Source organism: Alexandromys fortis, unplaced genomic scaffold (assembly GCF_014885135.2).
Source record: "Alexandromys fortis isolate MF-2015 unplaced genomic scaffold, M_Fortis_MF-2015_v1.1 scaffold_17, whole genome shotgun sequence".
Taxonomy (NCBI): domain Eukaryota; kingdom Metazoa; phylum Chordata; class Mammalia; order Rodentia; family Cricetidae; genus Alexandromys; species Alexandromys fortis.
Window position 1 is genome coordinate 17440243 of NW_026067896.1, and position 20875 is coordinate 17461117.

General features: G+C 42.6%; 1 protein-coding gene across 2 annotated transcripts in view; it reads left to right on the forward strand.

The window, feature by feature from the left end:
- Positions 1-20875, forward strand: part of Sh3rf2 (SH3 domain containing ring finger 2) — a 104084-nt gene that overhangs the window by 7738 nt on the left and 75471 nt on the right. The window lies entirely within an intron of this gene.

The window sequence follows — 20875 nt, forward strand, 5'->3', positions numbered from 1 at the left end:
GCCTCTAATAAACTGGGGATCTTTAAGTGGGAGATTGTCATAAAAACCATTTTCTAAACTACTCTTCCTCTTCCTCCTCCTCCTCCTGCTCCTCCTCCTGCTCCTCCTCTTTGGTGCTGGAAATTGAACCAAAGGCCTCATACATGCCTAGAAAGTGCTTTGTTACTGAGCCACATTCCCAAACCCTTCTTGTTCATTTTTTATTTTAGGGAAAAGTCTTGATAAATCGCCTAGCTCATTTTGAATTTACTCTGCCCCTGATGGGCCTTGAGCCTGCAGTCCCCTTGCCTCAGCCTCCCAAGCAGCCAGCACTGTAGGCTTGTAGCAATACAGTGAATTCATTTCCCAAATTTCAACGATGTTGTATCGCTTTCTCCTCCTTCATTAGGAACTTAGTAATAGGACACACTTGGTAAGGTGCTGTCTCGGAGTTTGTGTGCTCAGTCATATTTTTAAACAACTCTGAAATCCACCATTGCTATTCTCTGCGGTATTTAACTCTGGCCAGTTTCCAGCTATAGGAGCTATGGTAACCTACACGGCAAAGTAAAGATATCCACTTCCCACAGCTAACTCTCCAACTCTGCCTGGCTAGAAACCCAACTACCAGCACACAAGAACATAAACCTGTATACAACGGGTGTGTCTGTGTACAAACTGGATATTGACTGTAAGATGATATCCATTGTAAGACATACTGTCTCTGTACTTAAGACAGATAGGAAAGAAACATGGCCGTAGCTACTCACTGTAAGACACATACGATTTTAAGATTGTTGAGATGTGCCAAAAACAGTTGCCTCATTCCATTTACATAAAGCTCCAGAAAATACAAAATTATGAACTTTAATGATTTGGAGGTTAATAAAGATGTTTAGTGTAACACTATGTAAGTCCATTAAAATTCCCCATCCTGTATGCTTTAACGGATACATCTTTATGTATGTTATAATTCAATAAAGTTGATTAAGACAAAAAAGACTTAGACCCAGACTTACAGTCTATGAGAGTGTCAGGTAGTGACAGAGATCATTCTGAGGAGAATGAAGCTTGGTCAGTACAAAGAAACTTCCTATGACATAGGTGTTTTTAAAGATTGAAGGAGGATGGGGTCAAGGAATGAAAAGGAGGGGTCTGGCCTGTGCATGTCACCACAAGGGAAGACAGGACAGAGATGAGCTGAACAAGAATGGAAGCTGGAAGAGAAGGCAGAAGCAAAGGGAGAGGAGGCAGGGTGTCCTGCCTTCTTATCAGGGTGTCTAGATATCATTTGGAAGGTGCATGCCAGTAGCTCCCTTAGTAAAGTCTTTCCAATGGCCCTGCCAAACTGGCTGCATGTCAGCATGTAGCCTTTCAGTTATATCAGCAGAGACTTGATAGATTTGATACAGCCAGAGGAGATATAGCTCAACCGTGCTCCAAAGCAGTGGCTGATCACATGGGGAAATGGAGAAGCAACAGGAGGCAGAACCCTTCTTCACTGTTTCTCATGGTCAGGTCACCTAGCTAACCCAGCTCATAGGCATGCCAGCCACAGCACCCAAAGCAAGTAACAGAACAGCCCTTCATGAACAGCTTCCTGCAGCGTGGTCTTTGTCAGCTACACCGCCCATGAACAACCTTAGAGCTCCAACTCCAGGGCCTACTGCTTAAGGCCTGGCACAGCGTTCCCCAGTGCCCGCCACACACAGGCCCTGTCCCAACAAGCCACACTAGGAACTCTCGCTGAATTCATCTCCGATTTCTGTCAAGTCTCCAGGCTTTCTCCAAGGCACGAAGGGAACACAAAATGCATCTTTCAGTACTGTGCTCAGAGCCCCTACCCTACAGTCTAACCCGTGCTAAGAGCCCCAAAGCGTTTATTGAAAATTAGAGTAAATAAATGAATGAGTTCATGTCTCTGGTAGACTTCATGGAACCACGAGCTAGCTCCTTGTGGTGCAGAAATGAGCCCTTCATGAATTAAGCCATTACAGAGCTATGTGAAGAATGAGCCACACACTATATTAGGGGCAAAGCACAGGGTGCCCGAGATGCCCTTGACGTGAGTCACCTCTTTAAATACCTTTTTAATAGATGAACATCACTCTGCTGAAAACATGGTGGGTCAGGTTCAAAATCACTTGGGTCATGAATTGCTAACCTGAAGACAGGAACTGCCACTCTGCATGCGGCTAACCTCCTTGGTCATACACCACGAATCTATAAGCACTCCTTAGTTCTTGGTTCTTCGTCAGAGTTAATGGGTAGTCAGTCACATAAGGAAATAGGTTCCAAAATAATTTGCCTTAGTTCCTTCCCCCAGCACCTGGGATGTGTGTAGGTCTCCCCATCTCTCATTTGTGTGTGTGTGTCTGTCTGTGTGTGTATTTGTGTGTCTGTATGTCTATCTGTGCCTCTGTGTATATATCTGCATGACTATGTGTCTATGTCTGTGTATGTGTGCATCTGTGTGTATCTATGTCTGTGTGTATGTCTGTATGTGTGTGTGTGTATGTATGTATGTGTGTGTATGTATGTGTGTGTGTGTGTCTGAAAGGGAACAGATGTCTTAGTAGCATTTTAAAATACTATTTCATTTTCCTGTTACTTCTGATTAGACGCTCCTAAGATAAGCATACGAGACAGTGTTGTGGCTCAGAAGGAAAGCCCTGGTCTGACATGTACTGGTTGTGTGCTCCTGGGTAAGTTACTTAGCAACTCAGAATTGTTGGCGTCAGCTAGAAATAGCAGGGCACACCTCACAGAATGATTCTGAAAAGTGACAATGAGATGGTATTTATAAAGTACCCAGCCAACGGTCTAGCTCCTAGCAAGCTTAGCTGGCTTATGCTCATCCAGGTAGCCACAAGTATCTTTTAAAACCACTACCCCACTCACCAGCTAAGTGGCTATTTCTGCCCTGTGAGCATGGAAGAAGCATGATCCTGAGGGTCGGGGAATGGCTCAATCACTAAAGCATTTGCCTTTCAAGTACAAGGACTAGAGTTCAATCCCCTGAACCCTTGTCAAAATCCTATGCATGGTGGTGCACCAGCGAGGAAGAGGCAAGAAGAATCCCCAGGGCTCACTGCCCTAATTGGTGAGTTTCAGTCCAACGAGAGACCCTGTCTTCTATATATATAATTTTTAAAATTTTGTTAATTTCTATTTCATGTGCATTGGTGTTTTACCTGCATGTATGTCTGTGTGAGAGTGTCAGATCTTCTGAAACTGGAGTTATAGATGACAGCTGTGGGCGGCCCTGTGGGTGCTGGGAGTTTAATCTGGGTCCTCTGGAAGTGCAGCCAAGGCTTTTAACTGCTGAGCTCTCTCTCCAGTCCAAGAGACCCTGTCTCAAGGGAATTATTTGGCCTTCATAGGAATGACACCTGAGGGTGTCCTCTAGCAGCTACACGCATGCACAGGTACTCACCTGTGCACCCACACATTAAACAAAATAATGATCCTGGTGCCACTTGGAGAACAAAGTAAGGAAAAATCTAGAAGTTATCTAACACGGGGCCTGTCATATACTGAGCTGTTGTAGGCACTGGACATGGAGTCTTTCACTTTGACATTGGTGGAGATGAAAGCAAATGAAACACGACCCTGGTCCTCAAAGAGCCAAATATACTAACCCTGGCGATGCAGATAATAAACCCTAAAAGTAGCACAGTGTGCTAAGTTAACACGGGTAAGGGATCGCTCCACTTTGCCAACACAGTCCGTGTACAGTGCATCGCCTGAGTGCACTTCCTGGGGTGAAATACTTCAACCCACAAACTCCCACTTAATATGTTTTTAATTTGTAAAAATGAATTTATTACTATGTGTAGGGATGTTTTGCCTGCATGGATGTCTGTGCTCCAAGTGCATGCGGTGCCTGTCAAGCCAAAAGAAGAAATCAGAGTGCCTGGAATGGAAGTTACAAATAGTTGTTAGGCACCATGTAGGTGTTAGGAGTTGAACCCAGGTCCCCTAGAAAAGCAACCTGTAGTAGGAGACTGCTCATTCGTTTCCCAGCCACCCAGACCCAAATAATCACACAGAAACTATATTAATTACAACACTATTTAGCTAATGACTCTAGTGTATTCCTAGCTAGCTCTTACATTTTTTAAATTAACCCATTTCTGTCAATCTGTGTGTTGCCACAAGACTGTGGCCTACCAGTAAGGTTCCTAAGGTTCTGGGTGTCCGTCTCCTTCAGCAGCTATGTGGCGTCTCCTGGACTCTGCCTACTCACTTTATCTCCCTTCAGATTTCCCACCTGGCTTTACTCTGCTAAGCCATTGGCCAAAACAGCTTTATTCATTAACCAATAAAAGCAACACACATATACAGAAGGACATCCCACATCAGCAAACAATGCTCTTAATTGCTGAGCCATCTCTCCAACCCAAAGACTCTCAATCTACATGCAGCCAATGACAGGAGTATCAGTGGAATCTCCACTTTTTTTGTTGATTTTATTGAGCTCTGCATTTTTCTCTGCTCGCCTCCCTTTCCCTACCCTCCCCTTCAACCTTCTCCCATGGTCTCCATGCGCCCAATTTATTCAGGAGATCTTGTCTTTTTCTACTTCCCATGTAGATTAGATCCATGTATGTCTCTCTTAGGGTCCTCATTATTGTCTAGGTTCTCTGGGACTGTGAATTGGAGGCTGATTTTCTTTGCTTTTTGTCTAAAAGCTACTTATGAGTGAGTACATATGTTATTTATCTTTCTGGGTCTGGGTTACCTCACTCAATATGATGTTTTCTCGATCCATCCATTTGGCCACAAATTTCAAGATGTCATTATTTTTTTCTGCTGTGCAGTACTCCATTATATAAATGTACCACATTTTTTTTTATTCATTCTTCAGTTAAGGGGCATTTAGGTTATTTCCAGGTTCTGGCTATGACAAACAATGCTGCTATGAATATAGTTGAGCACATGTCCTTGTGGTGCGATTGAGCATCCTTTGAGTATAGACTCAAAAGTGGTATTACTGGGTCTTGGGGAAGGTTGTATCATAATTTTCTGAGAAATTGCCATACTGATATCAAAAGTGGCTGTACCAGTTTGCACTCCCACGAGCAATGTAGGAGTGTTCCCTTTACCCCACATCCTCTCCAGCATAAATTGTCATCAGTATTTTTTATTTTGGCCACCCTTAGGGGTGTAAGATGGAATCTCAGATTTGTTTTGATTTGCGAAATCTCTGCTTCATACATGGTAGTTTCAGGCTCAGCTGGTATTGATATTATTTTAATAGGAGAATATAACTACAGGTCAAATTTTAGCATCCCTGTAGTAGCTATGGGAGAGTTCAGGGAAGCAATTGAGGTTGCACCTCTTTTTTAAATTAAATTAATTAATTTATTTTAAATCCCAGCCACAGTTTCCCCTCCCTCCTGTCTTCCTATTCCCTCCCCTACCTGCCCTCCGCCCTCCTACCATCCACTCCTCATCTGTTTCTGTTCAGAAAGGTACAGGCCTCCCATGGATATCAATGAAGCATGGCTTATCAAGTTGCAGTAGTACTAAGCACCTCTCCTTGTATTAAGTCTGGGCTAGGAAACCCAGTATGAGTAACAGGTTCCCAAAAGCCAGCCAAAGCATTAGGGACAGCCCCTGCTCCTGCTGTTGGGAATCTTACAAGTAGGCCATGCTATACAACTGTCACATATATGTAGAGGGCCTAGTTCAGACCCACACAGGCTCCCTGGTTGTTGTCTGTGAGCACTTATTAGCCCAGGTGAGTTGTTTCTGTGAGTTTTCTTATGATGTCCTTGACCCCTCTGGCTCCTCCAGTCCCTGTCTTCAGCAGGATTCCCTGAACTCAGCCTAATGCTTGGCTGTGGATCTCGGCATCTGTATCCATCAGTTTCTGGATGAAGGCTCTCTGATGACAACTGAGGTAGTCACCAATCAATGAGTTTAGCAGAATATCAATAGGATTCATTGTTTGACTTTTTTTTTCTTCAATCATGTTTGGTTCTATCCTAGGTCTCTGGGCCATCCAGCCTCTGGGCCCTGGCAGGGCTCACTCCCGTATCATGGATCTCAGGCTGGACCAGCCATTGGTGGCCACTCCCACAATCTCTGAGGTTACACCTTTTTTTAATGCTCAAGGTCTGGGTCCATAATCATCTAAGCTCTGATGGATGACACTGAGCCTATGAATTCAGAACACATTGAAGCACATATGCTGAGTATTGAGTCACGAACCCCTGGTCCCAAGGCTTCTGGCTTTGGAAAACATGTCATTGGGTACCATTCACATACATAAGCAGAATTAAGAGATAGAACCTAAACAACTTAGAGCATTCAGTATAACCCTTCCCCCAAAGAGGTAATAAGAGGACATTTGCCTGGAGAAGGAGGAAATAAAGCAAATAATCCTATAGATCTTGAAACAGACCATCCAAGCTGACGGCATCCATAAAAGGGCCAAGAATAGGAGGGCAACAATGAGACATTTGCCAATTAGGAAGTTTATCCCACGTGACTGGGATCACTTGTGAGTCTATGTAGCCTTCATTCCTCTGGGAATCCAGTCCTCTATCTCACACCCCAGGTCAGTCTTATGCTCGTCTTGAGATCCCCAGGGTTCCCTGTTGCTATCCACTCAGCCTCCACAGTACCTGTCGCCTGCATGCTACAATCTCTGGTTGACAAGGGTGTTTCTTTTTTTTTTCCAGGTAGTTAGTTAGTTAGTTAGTTAGTTAGTTAGAGACAGGGTTTCTCTGTAGCTTTGGTGCCTGTTCTGGAACTAGTTCTTGTAGACCAGACTGGCCTTGAACTCACAGAGATCCACCTGCCTCTGCCTCCTGAGTGCTGGGATTAAAGGCATGTGCCACCACCCCTGGACAAGGGTGTTTCTTGACTTAGGTCCAGGTATGCTAGAAATGGCATGTAAGTGCTTGCAGAGGACTCAAAGGTAGTTTCAGAAGGGGAAAAAAAAGGAGTCAAACCAGAATGGAGCAGATTGCAAGAAGAGTACCAGGTGACTCGCATGTCTTCTGAGTAAATTGTCCCGGTTTTCACAGAACTAGGAATGATATCACCATACACATAGGAGTATTTTAATAGGTTACCAAGGCAATGCGAAAGAATCACTGGGCACAGAACAGGAATAGAACAGTGTAGGGCTGTGTTCAGGAACCGTGTTTATCTGCAATATTAACAAGCTGTCTGGATATGAGAAAGCTGGGGTGACGATAAATCTTATTTGGGACTTTTACTTAATAAACAAGAAAAATGGAGCAGGGAAAGAGAAAAATTCTCTTCCTTGGTCTCTCGAGAAGCAACAGAGGTGATCTTCCAAAACTTAAGTGTCTTCTTGGAGAGGAGAATTCCCATGGATAGAGGAACTCCAAGGCAATTGGCTCTATGCTTACAGGAAGGTAGAACCAGGTGAGAAAACGGAAGCAGACAGCAGTGCTACCTCCCTCCTGAGAGAGTAGATAAAGGTTAAATAGGGGATGCAGGACCAAGTACACTCAATTCCCCCATCCCTTCCTTCTTAGTTCCCTTTATATTGGAAAGAGAAGTATTTCCCATTCAACACCACTATTGTTATTATCACTATTATTATTATCATCATCATTGTTTTGGTTTTTCTGTGTAGTCCCAGCTTTCCTGGAACTTGTTCTGTAGACCAGGCTGGTCTCAAACTCAAGAGATTTGCCTGTCTCTTCCTCCTGAATTCTGGGATTAAAAGTGTGTGTCACCAGCGCATGGCTTTATTTTTGTTTTCTCAGTTCTGTTGGGTTGGAGACTGGACATGTGACTTTCCTACCTTCTGTCATTCTCACCTCAAGCCCTGGAGAGTAGAATAAAACTAGTCAAGGGGAGGGTTGGTTCTGATTGCTTGAGCAATGAGAGAGGGACCGGGAAAAGAAGCTACTAAAGGATGGACACAGAGGCTCATCATCAGCTTGACAATGACTGGAAGCATACAGCATGAACCATGTTCCTTCCCTATTGTTCCCTGGAGGTCTGCAGTATTTCTCATTTTTCACATGAGAAAACAGGTAGTTAGCAGCACGGCCAGGACTTCAACCTGATCTGCCTGAATCCAAGGCTTAAGCACTGAGCAGGGCAACCAAGGGGACCAGGACCCCAGGATGTTTTCCTGAACCCCGTGGAGCCTACACAATCTGCCATTGCTGACCACTTCCCACTGGCACCCATCTCTGCATGGGAGGTCTGGATGATGGTGGGGGACCCCGCATGAGGAGAGGAGAGCCAATTGGAATCAGATGTGCACGGATGGGAAACTGGGGAGAGATATTTTATCAGGAGTTACTTTAAGTTCTGGTCCAGAACTTGTCTGCTTCCCCAAAAACATAAACAGTGTTAGAGCAAAAATATTTATGGCCCATTCGCTATAGAAACCTGTCGTCTGAGTAGGTGGCAGGAAGTCAGGCCTGGACAACAGGAAATTCAGCTTCCACCTGTCTCAGCTGAAAAGCAACCACGGGACACAAGGTGCATGGGAATGCTAGCCAGCTTTAGCCGTGACTATGGGTTGAAGGGCAAGTTTCAAATTATCTTTCTCAATATTCTAGCATTCCAAATTTAAATTTCCCCTTCCAGTTTTAGAGAACATGCAAAAGAAACAGAAATATCTAGATACATGTAATTTTAAGGAAATTTTTTATCTAAAGGTTCTCAGGGGGAAAAAAAGACAAAAATAGCTACCATCTTGAGCCCTTTCAAGGGCCAGGATAATTTAAAACACAGAGCAATATATTGTCACAACAGGGAAACTAAGACTCAGGAGAAGCGAGACACATGTCCAAGGCCACTCATGTAGACTGGCTCCATCTCCACGCTCTAGACAGGTGGTTCTCAACAACTCTTTCACGGGGGTCACCTAAGGCCATCAGAAAACACAGATATCTACATCATGATTCATAATAGCAGCAGATTACAGTTATGACGTTGTAACAAAATAATTTTATGGTTGGGGGTCACCACAACATGAGGAACTGTAATAAAGGGTCAGAGCATTAGGAAGGTTGAGAACCACTGCTTTAGACACTCGCACCATGGGGTTTCAAGGTGAAGCTCTGCTCACCTGTACAAAGAGTGTGTGCAGCACATGGTTGTTTACTTACCATGCCTTCGTGTACTTCTTTCAAGCCCTGTCACTAGTTTAAACCTTGGCACTCCCCAACCATACACACAGTGTCTATGTAAGTCACCTCATTCTTATATTCTGGAGTCTTAGATCTGAAAAAGGTCTTGAAGGTCTTCTAAAGCCACCTGGTTACCTCCCCATACCTCAATCCTCTCTTTGACTGCCCAGAGAAAGGACCACCGGCAGGACCTGGGTGCACTCTGTTCCCTCCACCTCTAGAGAACAATGAGAAACGCCTTACTGAAACTGAGTCACAAAACACATCGGCTCCATCTTAAATAGGAGCCTAGAACTTGCTGAAGGCAACTCAGAACACCTGAGTTTTATTGTCAGTAGTATATCATTATCAATCTTATTTTTTTCAAACTGAAGATTTCATTGGCCCCACCCAAGGACCTAGTTATAAGTACTATTGGCACAAAGGACAGTAAGAGCAATGGCTAAGAGCGTGCAGGGTGCGGGGAGCATCAAAGTCATCATAACTGGCTTCAGATTCCAGCTCTTCTTGTTCATTAAGAATGGAAGTAACATACGACACACCACTCATCAGTTCTGGGGAATAACTGATACATTCAAGGACTGACCTGTGTTCGTGATACATGTTATTAGAATTTTTTTATTGTCACACCTGAATACAAGTATTCTTCCTATTTCACTGTGTGTGCCTGGTCCAAGGTCCAGTCATTTTCTGTTTAAACAATCCACAAATGAATATGCTGGGGATTTGTCCCCAGAAGCAGCTCTGAAGTGGCACCACACCACAGGTTCAAGTACCTCCAGCAAGAAGCACCACACTCCTAAGAGAATCTTGACTCTGTTTCTCTGTAAAGAGCCTCTAGCTATTGCAAACTGCTAAAACAACACCTTTTCTTCAAAGCCTTTTAGGGAAAATATCCTTAGTTTCCATTTTGGAGACTATATTTCAGTGTGTGTGTGTGTGTGTGTGTGTGTGTGTGTGTGCGCGCGCGCGTGCGCAGAGAACTACTATACATTAACAGTGGAAGGAAGAAATTCTGCATTTCAGTGACTGCAGCAACCGACATTCATCACTATAAAATCTATCCTGAGTGTTCTCTGCAAACTGGACACTAAACTGGGCACTGGAATATGACCATGAACAAGACAGACTGATGTATGCTCTGTTAGAATAAGTAGAAAGGATTGCATGCACATACACACGCATGCATGCACACACATATAAGTACCTGATGCAAGCACGCATACAAGCACGGACACGCACATACAAACATCTGTGTTCTTACTCGGGTCCCCCCACTGATTGTTTAGACAACATAAGAACACTGTCAGGGACGTCATCTGTGGAGGAGAGGATGAGCAATAAGGATGTACAGTGAAGCCGGCTGCAACCTGGCACTGAAGCTTAATCCTCCAGGTGAACTCTGGGAGATGGTGAATTCTGCTAGCAGGTGGTAGATGCAGCGTATTTATAGCCAGCATCTATGCACTGTTTGTCAAGATCCGTCCTTGGGAGCAAACCAAGTTCTCCAAAGAAAAGAGTTACAGCAAAATTGCAGGTATTGACTGTTGAAAATGAAGCCAGGCGGTGGTGGCGCACGCCTTTAATCCCAGCACTCAGGGAGGCAGAGGCAGGCGGATCTCTGTGAGTTCGAGGCCAGCCTGGTCTATGGAGTGAGTTCCAGGACAGCCCGAGATGTACAGAGAAACCCTGTCTTGAAAAATCAAAAAAGAAAAGAAAAAAGTAAATGAGCTGACTCCTGCACACCAGTGGTTCAAGTAAATAAATCGGACACAGACACATGGATATAAAACAAATGTTTAAAAAACAATGGTAATCTGAATAAAGTATGACATTTAGTTAACAGCTTATAACTACTGGCTTATTAATATTAAATCTACCATCTGGATGTGAAACATTAGCCACAGGTGTAATTGGATACAGACTATATAAGGAATATTTGTATTATCCTACTTATTTTTTGTGAATCTAAAGAAAGTTTTTTTAAAGTAGTAAAATAGAATATACTGAATAGAAGATATAAACAAGGAAACATAAAAAAACTATCCTTCCATCTCAAAGTAATGATTATTTTAATTATTGTTTTAACAATAATTCCATCTCAAAGTAATTATTGGTTTTGGTGAATGTTCTTTTAACCCTTTTTGATATATTTAAATCTATACCTATATTTAAATAAGAAATTACCTCAATCTATCCATATCTACTGTTTGTCAGTCTGCTCCCAAAATAGAGTAAGCCTATAAATAAACATACTTGCATACTATTTTAGATGGCTTCATATTGAATTAATGTACCTTAATTTATTGAACTAGTGCTTGTCATTGAATAAACATTATTATAGCTACATTTTTGATATGCTACAGAATGATGTGACATCTTTTGTGCTGTTCTTGTATATGTTAAGATCAGTTCAATCTACAAAGCATTAACATTTAAAGAGTGTGTTTTCTCAAATCGTGGCCATTTCTCTGTTCTTCATCTGAGTTCCCACCTTAGGGTTAGGGCCACTACGTTCTGCCGAAGTAGATTTTGTTTTCTTTTGAGACAGGGTCTCACTATGTAGCCTTGACTGACCTAGAACTCACTGAGTAGACAAAGCTGACTTCCAACTCACAAAGCATCCCCTGCCTCTGATCTGCTCTCCAAAGAGCTGGGATTAAAGAGTGGTGCCCCCACACCTTGCCTGAGTAGACTTTTAAAGATACCTCCTAAAGGGATCTTTTAGTTGTACAACCTTTTTCCTTCTTTTTCCTAGAAACATCTTTACTTCTGTTTTAGGATAAAACACACTCAATAGAGTACTATAGAGTTGATAGTTGACAGCTATCAACTACAAATTGATAGTAGTATTTCTTCTGCCCATTGAAAACATCATTCTAAGGCTTTCTGGTTTCCATTGGTGGTGCTAATAAATATGCAGTTGTCTGATTTTATTACTCTTTTTAAGGTAACCCATATCATTTTATCTGACCCTATCAAATATCACTCCTTTCTATTTGTTAGTCTGCACACTGCTTATGATGATTGAGCTAGTGCACTCGTGTATGTGTGTGTATCTGATTATTTTACTTGAAGTTTGTAGATCCTTTTAAATCTGTATATTGAAGTCTATATATGTGACAGAAAGAAAAATAGCTCCCCAAAGGTGCTCATGTCTTAATCCCCAGTGAACAATCCATGTTAACATTGTAGATTAATTTAGATCACTAATCGAATGACCGTGAGTGAAAAGATTGCCCTGAGTTATCTATGTAAGTCTGATAGAATGGTTTGTGTTTACACAATGAAAGAAGCAGAGAGAAGAGGTGGTCAGAGTCAGTGTGATCTGATGTTGAGGGATTAAGTCCATTCGTGCTGATTTTGAAGGTAGAGAAAGGAGACCCTGGGCCAAAGAATACAGGCTGTTCCTGAAAACTGGAAGCGACAAGGAAATGAAATCTCCCCTAACATCCCCAGGGAGCAGTGCACCTTGCTCATATCTTGAATTCAGCCCAGTGACACTCTTATAGAATTTCTGAGGTCCAGGACTGGCAGGCAAACTCCAGTTGTTCTGAGGAAGTCACGTGTTATGACAACTATAGAGAGGTCACACAGTTCTCTCCAAAAGTTCTGGGAAATTTGGCAAATACTATCCCCAAATACCAGCTCTTACTCACACTCTATCCTCCATATCTCTTGACCGATCTTAAATATTTGGTATCTTTTTTATTTTGGTGATTAGTTAAAACTGTTGGCTTCTGATTCTACTGTACATTAACTCATATATTTATCCCGATAGATAATTTATATAAACTGGAAACTGCATGCAAGGGCAGTCTAAACCAAGCTTACCCTTTAAAATGCAACTGATAAGAATCATAAAACACAGGTGCTAAAAACTCTTTAAGAAGAGAGGGTAATAAAAAAAGACATCTGTTCTGATGTCTTATTAGAGAAACGAAATCCAAGGTCACACCATTTGCTGGCCAGGTACACAAGGAACAAACCCTAGATTCTCTCACTCGCAGTCAGTGCTCCTTACATTTCCCCAACCTGCTTTGCCTCTCCCACAGGCCAGTTGATTTGTTTGTCTCCAAAGCCTATGAGCATATGCAGATTGTGGGTGGTGCCTGGCAACAGGGTGAGCTCAGGCCTCCTGAGCTCAGCAAATAGGAGTGTATATGGCCTTGCAGTCCAGGCCATTCTGAACCTCAAAGGAAGTTTTCTAAGACTCCAGGAAAAAGGGAAAGGGATAAACTGTTCAGAGAAGCAGCGATGAGGTTATCTTTAAAATGTGATAAAGATGCCGTGACAAAGGTAAGCATGTGCTGTTAGTGTATAACTCCTTTCTCCGTGGGTACTGTTGTCTAAAAGCATGTTGTAGATACCCATTTACCCAGTCTGACTAAATATTTTTGTGTTGTTTTTTAACATTATAAATCATTTACAAAGAATACCCCAAAAGAAAGAAGAAAGGAAGAGAGAGAGAGAGAGAGAGAGAGAGAGAGAGAGAGAGAGACAGAAAGAAAGAAAGAAAGGAAAGAAAGAAAGAAAGAAAGAAAGAAAGAAAGAAAGAAAGAAAGAAAGAAAGAAAGAAAGAAAGAAAGGAGAGAAAAGAAAAGAAAAAAGACAAAGGGGGTGAGCATTTTGAGACTCTGGGCGTATTAATTTGCTTTCATCTCTGTTTGCCAAAACTCTTAATTACCACCTCAAACGGGCTTAAACCAGAGTAGGAATTTGTTAGTCAATAGAATAGAAAGTTCAGTTAAACTAATCTCACTGCCTCTAAGGACCCAAACAGGTCTAGAGATTATTCTCCTTAACTCTGCTTCTTGTACAAATGAACACCGAAAATCATGTTCCCGTGATTTAGTTTGAAGACGGTGAATCTGCCAGGGTTTTAAGTAAATAATAAAATCCAGTAGTAGAAAAGGAGGTAAGCAGAGGCAAGAATAACAAAACCAAACAAAACAAAACAAAAAAGATATTAGGCAGGGCTGGAGAGATGGCTCAGAGGTTAAGAGTATTGCCTGCTCTTCCAAAGGTCCTGAGTTCAGTTCCCAGCAACCACATGGTGGCTCACAACCGCCTGTAAAGGGGTCTAGTGCCCTCTTCTGGCCTGCAGGTATACAAGCAGACAGAATATTGTATACATAATAAATAAATATTTAAAAAAAAAGATATTAGGCAGTCACAGAGTTTTAGGGAAGCTTAGAAAACTAGAAAACCTGCCATCCTACACGGACAGTTGCTCCAAAAGACCCCTGCTGGCTCCCATACATGACCTTGCTCACACTAAGAACAAGGCCTCCCCTTGGTCCTAGACCCACTGCTCTATTGGAGATTGATGTTCTGTAGCTTAGAGTAGAGTCTTTCCTGATACTCTTTGTTTTTGCATCACTAATTCCCAACTTGAAAGTAAGTCAGGTGCCTTCCACTGACACAACCGAGGTCGAGGCAGTGACGAAGCTTGCATGCTTAGCCTCTCAGTGAGAAAGCAGACCCTGCAACCATCAGAACATAGAACGTGGGTACAGGGCATTCAAAACTATCACAGGCGGGTGTCACACACACGCAAAATCAAGGAATTAAAGAGCAAAGATGTGATTCCAGCACCTCCACCCCAGGAAGGAAGCCTAGTTTGATGAATGATGCTTAATTAAGACCTGCTGATCCAATATGGCCCAGGAGGTTAACAAATAATGCCTGGAGCTGAGTCCAAACACTGTTTTGTTCTACGATTGACAAAACTAATAAGAAAATAAATCATACCTCCCCCTGTTTTCTTCATGTCTCTATTATCTGTTACCTGGACTTTTGCTTAAAGACGGACAGGCTGCCCTACCTCACTTGTGTTTAGCTTCTGGTTTCTATTTTGTGAGCAGAAGAAGAAAGAGAGGCAGACTATTTCTTTAAAAATATAAACGAAGAAGGAAGACTGGTGTTGTTTCCAGTGGAACTCTGCTGAAATAGAAAATGAGGTTCTTACCTTTGAAGAATAGTAACAGGACGGGAAATTGCTATTGGCACTTAAAGATTCATTAGCAGGGTCAAAGTGTGGATCAAAAGAACCCAATGGGCAAAGCCGCTAGCAATACTCGGATTCGCTGGAAAAAACAAGGCAGGAATTTAAAATGCCATCCCTCAGAGAGCTTTCCCAGGTAGTGTCATATTTGGTAGCAGCAAGAAACTGATGGAAATTTTATACAAATGCTGAAATGAGTTTTGCTAACACACCCTCCTACAGTGAACGCTGCCCAACCTTGACTCTCGCCAAGTTGCCCACAGAGAGAAAATGAAGAGGGCAAATTGATAACATTCCTGAAGACAGCAGGATTCTTCAGGAGCCAGTATCTTCCTGCATCCTTCTTCATCTGTCTGCCTCACGACAAGCTCAGAGGGACTGCAGTGGGGGGAACCCTGAACGGGGCATCTTCAGCTGCCACCACCTCCGTTTCCCTTACTTGGAGACAGCGAGAAGAATGTAATGACTAGTTAGGGTTGTTTGGTTCCTCACAAACTTCTTTGTACGAACCAATACCTCTCTCTGGCCCCAGGGAGACTAGAGAGCTGAGGAGAAAGGGCGTTTCAGAGGTAGGTGAAGTAACTCTTCTCAGGATCCTAGCTACAGATCAGAAACTATTTGAGGATTCTTTGGAATGAAAGTTCTTGAATACTTAAAATACAGGACACAATCAGCATAAGGAGCCATAGAAGAATCTCAGTAGCTTTGGTTTAAAGAGGTTTCAGCAGCCACTTGGCCATAGACAGAAACCAGAGGTGTTTTATGGCTTTAACTGAAGTAATGAACTAAGGCTACCAATTCAGAAAGAGAGAAAAGTTGTCCAAGTCAGATGTTAATATCTATTAGACCAACTTATCTAGGGACAATTTCTGTGTTGACACAGTATTTAGGTAGAAGCCCTACTGCCATCCATATAGACCCAAAAGGGGTGGGATGTTGGGAATCTCTAGCTAGGGGCCCCATTCCACCCTCTGGTCTCAACTGCTCTCTTTCCAAATCCAGCCCCTGAGAAAGCCCGTGGAAAGTCAGCCCCTCCCCTCCCTGAGGCTGCTCAAGACCTGGAAGCCGTATTTGTCATGTGATCCCCACCATCACCACCCTTCCCAAGGGTCACCCAGGAGTTGCTTTGTTCACCTCAGATTAAACCTGGATTTACTAATTCGGCCTGATCTAGTATGTTGGTGGCAGCGTTACTACCAGAGGCTTTAAACTTTCCCCACAGTTTATCAGCTCTGTGTGGGAGAAATTTTCCAACTGTAATTTGCAAAATTTCTCCTCAAGTAGATTTAAGTGGGGGGAGGAGATGAAGGAAATCATTTTCAGGTTGGCAATTCCATGTCCCAGCTGAAGAATGGACCCTGAGGGCTTTTAAGGGTTTGTTCAAATACCATCCAATTAGGAAGGAACCCCTTTGGCCTGCCTGAGACTGTCTACCTCCAGACCCTAAAGCAAGAATCACCTGTTCCTTTCACCCATTTACAGCCCCACCCTTATCGTGTTATATGGGTGTGGTGAAGCTCTTTGTCCTGTCCAAAGCCACCACCATCTACATCATAAAGTAAAGTAAGGGAGCCCTGGAGAAGAAAGAAAAGACATGCCTGGGACAGCATTTCTTCTGCCCTAACAATTTATCTCCCTCATATTTACTTCTTACGATGTTTGGGGGGGGGGGGTATGTGTGTGTGTTTGTGTGCATTGGGACCCGTGGCTATAGGGATCCTGCTCTATGGCTCTCTGTCAAATTCCTTAAAGACATCCCACTTAGCCTGCAAGCCCAGCTCGTGGGTGCAGGGAACCAAACTCAGGTCCTGAGACTTGCAGAGCAAGCTTTGCCCGTTCTTACCCCCCCCCCCCAGCCCTTTCCCCGGACGCTCGCGTTTGCCTCTCATTGGTTTCTTACTCTAAAGTTTCTAACTGGCAATCATTCTGCAATATTCAATTGTTCTCTTTTTAAAATCACTTTCAATAAAGTAAATGTTAGTGTGGCAGCACATGCACACACACACACACACACACGCACATGCACACGTGCACAACTTCAAGTCAGACAAAAAGTCAACAAGGAAAGGGGAAGTGATACAGCGCCCCATCCCTAACCAAGAAGCTTTTTGCAGTTGATACCTGCTAGAAGAAAGGAGGTTCCTTTTCTCCAGAAAAGTGACATGGGCTGTGTCAATCATACTCCAGGACAGGCACCATGCTTAGCAGTGGCTGGACAACACAAAATGGACACCATGGTTTTGGTGTGTGCTTTTATTTTGCTTTGGGCTTTTTTTTGGGGGGGGGGTTTGATTATGGTGTTTTGTTTTGTTTCAAGAGAGAGAGAAAGAACATGAAATTGGATGAGTAGTGAGGTAGGGAGGGTCTGGTAGGAGTTGGGGGGAGGAAAAAGAATATTCTCAAACTATATAGAAAAAAGTCAATAAAATTATATTTATAAAAAATTAAATACTGACTCCATACTAGATGTAATTATATATAGAATGTACTGTAGTTTCTGATGTAAACTTTCCCCTGGTTTTGCTGAGAAAGACATCTAGAGAATGAAGGTGTTAGTATCAGTGAGTTTATAATAAGCATTTCATATTAGAAGGTATTATGACCACACTAAAAACAGATAAAACATGGATTTATTTTTAATTTTATAATGTTATTTATTGACTGATTGATTGATTGATTGAATGATTTTGAGACAGTATCTTTTTATGTAGCTTTGAATATCTCGGAACTCTATGTAGTCCAGGCTGGCCTCAAACTCAGAGAACATTAGTCATTTAACTAATGCCCAGGAGACTTCTTTTCCACATAAACTGCTCTGTTCTGAGGATGATTAGACCCTCAGACCCATCCTACCACCGTTTGTAACTGGTTCCCAATTCCACTAAAGACCTAGCCCAAATAAGGCCAAGTACCTTACCCACGAGTTCTGGGATTCCCCGGAGTTCCCTTTAGTTACAGGATTGTCAGTGTGTGTCCACTTATCAATATGGAGTCCCTGAACTTCAGTCATCATTAAGCTACAAGACTGTGAGCTGAAACATGCCCTGGGCCCACTGCAACTGCGTCTCTTTCGGAGTCCACAGCAGGGCCTGCTTTGGCCTCAACAACCACACTCCAGTAAAAAGACATTTTCTTGTATGCTGGGAGAATAATCAAAGAGAGTGGCAGACTCATTTTTAGGCTTTGTTATTTCTGACAAAACTGTTAAAAACAAAAACAGAAGAATTAGCTTTCCATGACCAAATGTATTTTTCCCCCAGTTTTCCTCCTAGAAATAGCATTGCCCTGTTTTGTGAGTAGTGTTTACCCTCAGGCTAAGTCTGATTCGGTAGACAGACAGCAAGCAAAAAGTGCTGTGGGGTCCCTTAGCTGCATGGACCTAGGTCAGCCCCAGAAAAATGGGCAACTGAAGGACTGTGTTACAACTCAAAGCTGGTCTGAGACACAGTCCTGTCATTGGCTGGATCCATCATTGCTTTGGACTAGGGTTATGGCGGTTTTCTATTAAATTAAGAGGAGATGAAAACGGGATTTGACTATATTCATTTAAACAAACATTGCCTATTACATCAAGTGCTTAAGACATGGCATTGTGGGTTTTCAGAGTTGAAAGGAACTAAGATAATTATTATTTATGCTAACTATTCTAAATGCCATTCTCCCTTTTAACAAATATTTACTTATCAACCACCACATGCCAGACGGACTGTAAAGCCATGGGTAAACATGGAGAAAAATAGAGATTGGCTGCTCTCTGTTCTCATCGGAGAGATGTTCGATAGTAACGCACACAAATAAATATATCATCTTAAAGCGTGGTTAGAAATAAGAAGGGAACCGGGCAGTAGTGGCACAAGCCTTTGATCCCAGCACTCAGGAGGCAGAAGCAGGAGGATCTCTGTGAGTTCAAGGTCAGCCTGGTCTACAAGAGCTAGTTCCAGAACAGGCTCCAAAGCTACAGAGAAACCCTGTCTCGAAAAATCAAGATGATAATAATAATAATGAGAAGGAGGAGGAGAAGAAGATGAGGAGGAGGAGGAAGAGGAGAAAAGAAAAGAGAAGAATAAGAAAGGAAAGGCCTGAGTGTCTGGTCTATTTCACGAGGAATATTTGGGGCAGGACTTAAGTAGGAAATAATTAAAACTTAATGTGGGATTCTGTATGCCGCAAATGTTTTATTACCATAGGCTGTAAATGAGTATCAAGGTTGAAAAGGTGAGCTTTCTAAGGGACTGGGGATAGGTCAAAATGAGAAACAAAGAATTGGGCAGAAGTGTCCAAGACAGAGAGAAGAAAAACCTGCAGGAAGGGGAATTGAGATGTGAGAGGAAATGTCCTCGTGTGGAAGGAAAGAGGGGCCATAGGGAAAGAACCTACCCAATTAAAAAACAGGGGCATCATCGAATGACTATAAACATGAAGGATATTATCTAATTTTCATTTTGTAAAGATCTTTCTAGCCACCTTCATGAAAAGAGGAGGTCAGAGTGGCACAGGGAGACATAGTAAAGATATCTGGGATCTGCAGACAGCTGTCGGTGGTGACAGTGGGGCCCCGGGGTTGTAGGAATGGACAAACGGGTATATATTAGCATTATGGGAATTCTTGGTGTGCTATAAGCGCTCCATAAATGTGCTCACATTACTGTTTTCAGGCCACTGTGTGTTACTTGCATAAAATTTTCACCTCTTTCTCTTTGGGGAACCCCGAGAAAGTAGTTCTAGTTCCCAAGAACAAAAATAGGCTTTCCATATCCAGCCCTGGTCTCACTGTAGGGGAACATGCCAGAGAGGGGAGTTGTGGTCTGGCACCCACTGTGCGGGAACACGTAAAAGAGGGAGGATGTGGTGTGTCACAGGTGCAGGAATGATGGCTATTCTTTAGAAGCAATGATTTCATAAACAGATTCTTAATGTGAGAGGTGGTGTGTGCTGTGAATATGGGTTTTTTTATTGATTTTTATTGAGCTCTACATTTTTCTCTGCTCCCCTCCCTGCCTCTCCCTTCCCCACTTCAACCATCAGCCAAGGTCCCCATGCTCACAATTTACTCAGGAGATCTTGTCTTTTTCTACTTCCCATGTAGATTAGATCTATGTAAGTCTCTCTTAGTGTCCTCATTGTTTTCTAAATTCTCTGGGATTGTAGTTTGTAGGCTGGTTTTCTTTGCTTTATGTTTTAAAACCACCTATGAGTGAGTACATGTGATAATTGTCTTTCTGTGTCTGGATTAACTCACTCAAAATAATGTTTTCTATCTCCACCCTTTTCCCTGCAAAATTCAAGATGTCATTAATATTTTTCTGCTATGTAGTATTCCATTGTGTAAATGTTCTACATTTTCCTTATCCATTCTTCGGTGGAGGGGCATTTAGGTTGTTTCCAGGTTCTGGCTATGACAAACAAAGCTGCTATGAACATAGTTGAGCACATGTCTTTGTGGCACGAATGAGCATTCTTTGGATATATATACCCAAAAGTGGTATTACTGGGTCTTGAGGAAGGTTGTTTCCTAATTTTCTGAAATCGCCACACTGACATCCAGAGGGGCTGTACCAGTTTGCATTCCCACCAGCAATGCAGAAGTGTTCCCTTTACCCCACAACTTCTCCAGCATAAGCTGTCATCAGTGTTTTTGATCTTGGCCATTCTTATAGGTGTAAGATGGAATCTCAGAATTGTTTTGATTTGTATTTCTCTGATGACTAGGGATGTTGACTATTTTCTGAAGTGTCTTTCAGCAATTTTAGAT